We start from the raw sequence: 8471 nt of genomic DNA, 5'->3' as shown, positions 1-8471 counted from the left end.
AAATGTATCAAGCAGCTGGGTGTGGTGGTGCGCACCTGTAATCCCAGCACTGGGGGAGGCAGAGGCAGGCGGATTGCTGTGAGTTTGGGCTCAGCCTGGTCTTCAAAGCAAGCCCAGGATAGTAAAGGCTATACAGAGAAACCTTCTCTCTCTCTCAAAAAAAAAAAAAAAAAAATCAAACTATGGCTGCAATATTTTTCTCTTTTCTTTCTTCTCTCTTCTCTACATCTTCTTTTTTCCTTCCTCTCCTTATTGTCACCATCTAAATTCCCACCTTGGGCCCCTTGAGTTCCACTGCCCTTTTTTTCTCTTCTGCTTCCCAAACCAAGGTGTAGTTTGCATCCCCCAAAGAAATAATTTGTATGACTCCAACTAGACCAATGTGTGGTCCATAGTTGTTACTGATATGATTAATGTTTTCTCTATCAGTGTGTAAACTCCTGGAGGAAGGGGGACTTGCTTGGTCTGGAAACTTCTTTGGGTGCTAAATCCACTTAAACTCATTCTCCAGAGGAAGTCTGAATTCCAGTGGACAAATCTGCCTTATTATGTAGTTCATATGACCAATAAGCCAAAGAGAGAGGAATAAAGCAAAAGAGGACTGTGGATGAAGAAGTTAAAAGACTATGCCAGCTGAGCCTTGAACAAGGTGAACTGTTACATAAATCACTATGAGAAGGGTACACAGGTCAAGTTTGGTCTGGACATTTATGTTAAGAAGAAGATAACAGATGATGTCATGGCTCATGCTCCAAAGAATGTGGGCCACAGCACTACACTTCTGAGCCAATATTCTACTCACAGCAGAATCCTAGCCTATGGCCAACATAGGGGCTGAATAAACTTTGTTCCTCTCCATCCTAGGTAAGGTATTTGGTAGAGATACAGGATCATCCCGCTGTTAGGTGGAGATACAGGCTCAGACAGGTCCAAGGAACCATCTTTGCTCTAATGCAGTACCTCTCAACCTTCCTCATCCTACAGTCCTTTAATACAGTTCCCCATGTTGTGGTGACCCCAACCATAAATTTATTTTATTGTTACAAAATAACTGTAGTTTTGATTCTGTTATGAATTGTAACATAAATATCTGATAGGAAGGATATGTGACTCCCCCCCCCCCAAAGGAGTTGTGACCCACAGGTAGGGAACTGGCTGGGAATATAGTCCCCGGGTCAGATTGTTTGGTTTCAAATATCAGTTCTACTATTTACTGTGTGACTGAGTACAATATATTAAGGTTCTTTGGCTTTGAAGAACTCATCTGTCAAATGACATCATAAGGATACCCACTTTATAAGATGGTAATTAACTACAAAGTACCCTCTGTGTATAAGTGCATTCAGCCACTAGCTATAGTAGTGAAACGGCCTCTAGATAGGGAAACCGAGTCGAAATGAAGTTTCAGTGATGAGGTTGGTAGATTTGCGGAGGGGATAAAGGAGAGAAATTTGCAGTTCACTACCCACTACAAGGACTCCTGTTGTATTAGACTGTTGGGCATTAGGTTGTCATTGTCCTTCAGTTTCTTTTTTTTTTTTTGGTTTTTCAAGACAGGGTTTCTCTGTGTAGTCTTGGCTGTCCTGGACTCACTTTGTAGACCAGGCTGGCCTCGAACTCATAGCGATCCGCCTGCCTCTGCCTCCCGAGTGCTGGGATTAGAGGCGTGCACCACCACGCCCGGCCTGTCCTTCAGTTTCTGATCGGGGGAACTGGGAAGGCCTAATCTAGTGGAAAGATATAGGTGAAACAGGCTGAAAAGCTGGAGGCAGCAACAGGGATGTCCCCTGAAAGTCTTCACTTACCAGGAGATTGAGATAGTGCAGGGACCTCCTACTGGAATTGTAGGTGAGAGAAACATGAGAGAATAGGGAAATAGAAGGACCCAGAGGGCCCTAGAAACCTACAAGAAGAACATCATGATGGTCGGATCTGGACTTGGGGTGGGGGGGAGAGAGGTTCTGCTCAAGCTACTGCACTAACCAAAGACAATGCATGCAGTAAATATTGAACCTCTCCCTATTCAGATCTAGCCAAGGGACAGGATATTATCCACAATCATGTGGAAAGTGGGGACTGACTCTGACACGAAGTCTGGTGCCCTACATTTGACCACTTCGCCTTGGTGGGGAGGCCTGGTAGCACTCAGAGAAAGAATAGGAAGGCTACCAAGATGAGACTTGATAGGCTGTGACCATATGGTGGAGGAGGAGGTCCCCTTCTGTCACAGACCTAGGGGAGGGGAATAGGGTGAAAGAGGGAGGAACGAGAAGAGACAAACAGGGGATAAAAATTCAGATGTAATCTGAATAAATTAATTATTAAGAAGGAAAAAAAGAGCTGGGGCAGGACCTTCATTTCCTTCTGAGTTCTTAATATCATCTGCAGGCCTCCCAGGACACAGGGGCTTCATTCACATATGTCGTTCTGTGACTACACATCACACAAGACCATCATATAGGGTTCTTCAGAGGTGTTTGAAGCTGACTTGGATTATTAACCTGCCTACACTTTGTAATATTTTTTAAGCCTATGTTTAAATGAGAAACAAATATTTCTCTCAGGTGGGTTCACATGGTACTTTGTTCTTTAGAAATGTTTTTAGATTGGGCAGCAAGCACACCTTAAGTTCTTTATAAAAAAGGTAATGGCAAAGAGATCAAATTAGGTAAATGAGGTAAACAGGTGCAGTACAATCTCAGCACAGAAGTAATATGTAAATAGAATTTTTATTGTTGTGAGTACACTCGAGATTATGGGGTTTCTGAGCTACAGAGGTATCTCACTGGTAGAAAATTGCCCTCCTAGGTGGCTTGACTGCTGAAACTAGTGTTTCAGATTATAATCTAGGAAACATAATACACATTATTAAAATAATATTTCCAAATTGTTATACAAGATTAGTGAAATGTGAATCTAGATACTGCACATGTAGGATTTAATTTTGATTTTTTTGGTTACATTTATCTAGCTAGCCTTTGGTGTTATTCTCTTCTTTCTGATTTTTTTTATGAGTTTATCTTACATTTAGATGATTAATTTCACTTTAAAAATTACTTTTTAAGGTTAGCATACAAAATAATGTTTAATTACGACATTTCCATGAAATGTTGGCATTCTACTTTTAAAAAAAATAGATGGATTTTGTGTAGGTGTATAGATGCTTTCTATATGTGTATATGTGCACTACATGAATGAATGCCTGGTACCTACAGAGACCAGAAGAGGGAGTTAGATCGCCTGGAATTCACGTTACAGATGTTTGTGAGCTAACACGTGTGGGATGGGAATTGAACCACAATCCTCTGCAGGAAGAGCAAGTGCTCCTAGACACAGAGCCATCTCTTCAACCCTCTGCTATTTAAAAAAAAAAAAAAAAGCTGGTTTACTTTTTGTCCTCCTTGTCTCATTGGTCTTCTTCTTTCTTCTTGAAAGGAGTCCTTTTTTCAGGTGTATTCCCATTCCTCTCTCTCCCTCCCTTTCTTTCTTTCTCTAATATTTCTTTCTCTTTCATGATTTTCTTTATACTTTCTTTTTTTAAAAAATAACTTATTCAAATTGCATCCTGATTGTTATCCCTCACTTTTATCTCCCACCTCCCTCTTTTGCCCTATTCCTCTCCCCTAGACCTCTGACAAAAAGGGACCTCCTCCCCCACCATATACAGCCTGTCAGCCTCGTCATGACAGCCTGCATCCTCTTCTTCTGAGTGCCATCAGGGCTCCCCACCAAGAGGATAGCTGTGACTGAAGCCTTCTCCTTAAATAGGCAAAGCAATTGGGTCAGTTACCATTCATTATAAGGACTTAAATGAAGACAGTTGGTAAGAGCTAAGCTCCTATTGGCTGCAGCAGAAGGACATCGATGAGCTGGCCATCAGAGGGACTTGGTTCAGTGGTAGGGAGAGTATACTATAGTACTTTTTTAAAAATTAAAATACTTCCACTGGGGGTGAGGGGTAGGGAAGCTCATGTAGACAAAATGTTGCATGTCTGGGAAAGTGAAAACTTAGAAGATTCTCAAAGGCAGTTACTTAGTTTTATAGACGGGGTAAACAATTGCTGACTGGCCAAGCTGTAGAGAACACATTCTTAGACCTCGGAGAACTCCCTGTAAGCTGAACAGAGATCTCCAGGAATTCAGTTTTCAGGAATTGTCCTCTGTGTTGAAGGTGGGCCTTTTGGTGTTACAGCTGCTTTTTTGAGCCATCCTTGTTCCTATTCATATTTTGGTTAATAACCCCAATAAGTCCATTGGTTTACCAAGTTGGATGATGATGTGATCTTTTCTCTGGTTTGTCATTGGTTCTCCTTCTGGGATAAGTATATTCCTGTGTCATATAATGCAACAGTAAGGTGACTAAACTTTGCTCAGGGTGGGAGCTGCTGTAGGCCCAGCATCCCAGCCCAGCTTCTCCCTTTCTATTTCTGTAAACATGACAGGGGTCCAATAAGAATCATTCATGGTCCCAAAGTGGCAGTAGCATATGTTTAATCATGCCTCATTATTTCTAGCTCAAGAAGGAATGCTCAGATATAGCTGTGAACAACATTTAATTTTGAGGTTCATGATGGAAGAATAGAGGGCTAATTTGACCAAGCTTTCTTTCATCTTGTTTACTTGTTTTTCAAAAGTACAAATTTCATGTGTTTCTTTCAATATCACTTATTTCCTGCTTCTCAGAATCATAACTTTACCTACTATGTGCCAAGAACTTTGTAGACAGTGGGGATACGTACATGAAGAAAAACTATCAGTGACAAACAGTGTACAATAAAGGAAGATAAACTCAAAAAATACATAATTTAATCTAGTAGAATATTATGTTTGGGCTTAGAGAGATGACTCAGAGGTTAAGAGCACTGTCAGGTCTTCTAAAGGTCCTGAGTTCAATTCCCAGCAACCACATGGTGGCTCACAACCATCTACAATGAGATCTGGTGCCCTCTTCTGGTTGCAGACGGAACACTTTATACATAATAAATCTTTAGAAAAAGAACATTACGTTTTAGGTTTTGAAAATTTTGTTATGTCATTGCTTTAGCTTCTTTTCCTGTTGCTGTGACAAATTACCCTACAAGAACAATCCAAGAGAGCAAGGTTTCGTCAGTTCACAGGACAAGGGTACAGCCCATGAGGGGAAGGGGGTGAAGGCATCAAGAGCTTACAGCAGCTGCTCACACTGTACTCATAGTCAGGTAACAGAGAGCATGAATGCATGAGTGATCAAGTTATCCTGCTGCTCTGCTCCTTTTCTCCATCTACATAGCTCAGGATCTCATAGGGACAGCACCACCCACAGTGGGCAGCATCCTCTCACCTTACTAAATGCAGTCAGGATAATCACCCACAGGCATGTGCAGAGGTCTGACTCCCAGGTGACTCTAGATTATGTCATGTTGACACTTGATATTAACCATCACAGTGACATTAAGTATTATTTGTCTCAGGTCATTATCATCATGGGTCATCGTTTTAGAGAAGGAATGAAAAACTTTGACTTGAAACTAAAAGCATTAAAAATGAGTGACATCATCAAACACATTGGGGTAGGCTAAGAAAGTACCAAAGAGCAAAAGTATGATTTTTTTTTGTCATTCCTAAAAAGATACTTTAAATCTGGGGTACTGAATTCAGCAAACATTTCTCAGAAAGCCACTATTTATGTTCTCATTTGTTCCACAAATATTGCTTGAGTGCCTCTTTGGACAAAGCAGTAAACAAATGATATGAAGTCTCTGCTATGATGAAGTTTATATCTAGCAAAGAAGACAGATTAATACATGCAGACACACACACACACACACACACACACACACACACACACACACTCACACACACACACACTCACACACCCCTCCTTCATAACTATTATTATTTCTCACTCTCCAAGTTTTCTCTCCCTCACTACCTAATAAACTCTTTCCTACAAGTGCCCTACTGTGGACCATTTTCAACCATGAATTATTGTATTTCAACTGCTCCTCATTCCATCATTTGTATTCCCACAGTTATTTCTAATGTGCAGAGTTAATTGTATTCTCCTGGTTATAAAACTTTTTGTTTTTATCACTCTCTCATTAATATCTGATCCTAGTTTTGGCTCCTGTCTACTCTCCCAACCTGTTTATTGCCTGATATCTTGAGTCATTGCTCCTCTCAGCTGTCACTCCAACTACTCCTTCTCTGTAGAGAAAACAGCGACTTCCAGGAGCAAGTGTTTTCTCTCCTTGCCGCTATAGTGATGATAACCCAACTAGCACTATTTTCATTGTCTTCCTCTAAAGCAGTGGCTATCAACCTGTGGGTCATGATTCTTTGCGGGGGTCGCATTTCAGATATTTATATTATGATTCATAGCAGTAGCAAAAATTAGTTATGTAGTATTAATGAAATAATATTCTGGTTGGGGTCACCACAACTTGAGGAACTATATGAAAGGGTCACAGCGTTAGGAAGATTGAGAACTACTGCTCTAAAGTAGTCCCACTTTTTCTTCAGAATACAGTTGCTTTCAGTATTCTATGTCTTTGTTATTCTCACCTGTGTTTGATAGGAGCTTATACCAGATATATATATATATATATATATATATATATATATATATATATATATATATATATGTGTGTGTGTGTGTTTTGCTTATATATATATATATATATATATATATATATATATATATATATCTATATATATAATATCTAGGAAAACTTGTCCACAAGTGCTGTGGCATGTTCCTTCACCAATAAATTTAAAAAATCTATTTCTTGTACATTCCTTAAATGTATTATGCCATACAGAAAATTGTCCTAAATATTTTTCTCCTACTATTTACCCATCAGCTTACTCCAGTCGGCTCCCATCTCATCTACTTAACGGAAACTTAAACCTTCTTGCCATCTCTTTTTAATTCCTTTATTTTTCAAGGCACTGATGACAGCCACGTGATAAATTCTCATCTTACTGCTTCAGGAGCATATGAGTCACCCATGCATTTCTTCTGAGTTTGCTCATGGGGCTATTTGTCTTCTTTGGGGTTCAGTGATCGCTTTCTAGTTGAATCTATTAATGTCCGCGCCCTTCCCTGGGTTATTGTATTTAGTTACAGTGACTCAATGCTGGTAATTTTAAAATTAAATAATTCTGTCCTTATCAGGACACTATATCTATGTGTTTGTTGGATATATTGATTTAGATGACTACTATGTATCTCAAGCTTAAAACACACAAACCAAACTTTCTATTTCAATTTATTTTTTAAGTTAATAAAGTGATGGATTTCATTGTGGCATATTTATACATATACGTTATTATTCTTTTAAAAATTTATCCTTTCCTTCAATATCATCCTTCATCATGTCACCCCCAACCTTCCCTCTTTAGGCTACTTGCTCATCCAACATAGTCTTCACTCATATTTTTATGTCACACGTATTATATTGCTATCTTTCTTACTTTCCCAACCTACTGTAAGACTTTTTCCTCTTCTCTTTTAGAGCCTCTCTATTTCTACAACATACAAACCCAGAAATATGTAATTAAATCTGGAGTCTGTTTATGAGAGAAAACATGCCTTATTTGTATCACTAAAACTGGCGTGTTTTGCTTACTATAAAAATTATTGGTTCTGTTCATTTTCCTACAAGTATATTAAATATTTTTGTAGCCTAATAAAATTCCATTGTGCATCTGTACCACATTTTTCTTAATCTATCCATTTGCTGAGGCACATCTAGGTCTATTTCATTATTTAGATATTGTAAGTAGTGGTACAATAAACATGGGCATGCATGTATCCCCGTGACACATGGACTTGGAATCATTCATGTATCTAGCCAGGAGTGACGTAGTTGGGTCATACCATAGGAGCATTTTTAGGGATTTGAGCACCCTCCTAACTGCCTCCCAGAGAGTTTCAGTCTACCTTTCCACTAATAGTGCATGTGCAATAGTTCCTTTTCTCTGAGTACTCAATAGCATAGCGCGTCTTGTTGTCTGACTTCAAGAGAAGTTTTTGTTTTTTTATGATTGAGTTTTTTTAAAAAAGATTTAAGACAATGATATGTATGCGTATCTGTGTGGCTAGGTGTGTGTGAGTATGTGTGCACAAATCCAGGTGCCAGTGGAGACCGGGGGTGTTAGACATGCCTGGAGCTGGAGTTATAGTCAGCCACAAGCTGCTTGATGTGGACTTCAGGAGCTGAACCCAGGCCCTTTGCCGGAGCAGCAAGGACTCTCAACCTCTGAGCTATCACTTCAGTTCCCAAAGCAATTTTAGTTTTATGTTCCTGATGCCTAAATACGTTGAATACTTTAAAAAATATTTATTGACTGTTTCTAATTTTTCTTTTGTGGACTCTATTCAATTTTTCAGCCCATTTACAGATTGAAATTTTTTTGGGGGGTGGGGTGAGTTGGTAATTCGTTTTCATTCTTTATAGTTTCCAGATGTCATTTTCTTGTCTGTTGTT

This window comes from Acomys russatus, chromosome 23 (assembly GCF_903995435.1).
Source record: "Acomys russatus chromosome 23, mAcoRus1.1, whole genome shotgun sequence".
In the NCBI taxonomy this organism is placed as follows: Eukaryota; Metazoa; Chordata; class Mammalia; order Rodentia; family Muridae; genus Acomys; species Acomys russatus.
This window is presented reverse-complemented; position numbering follows the sequence as displayed.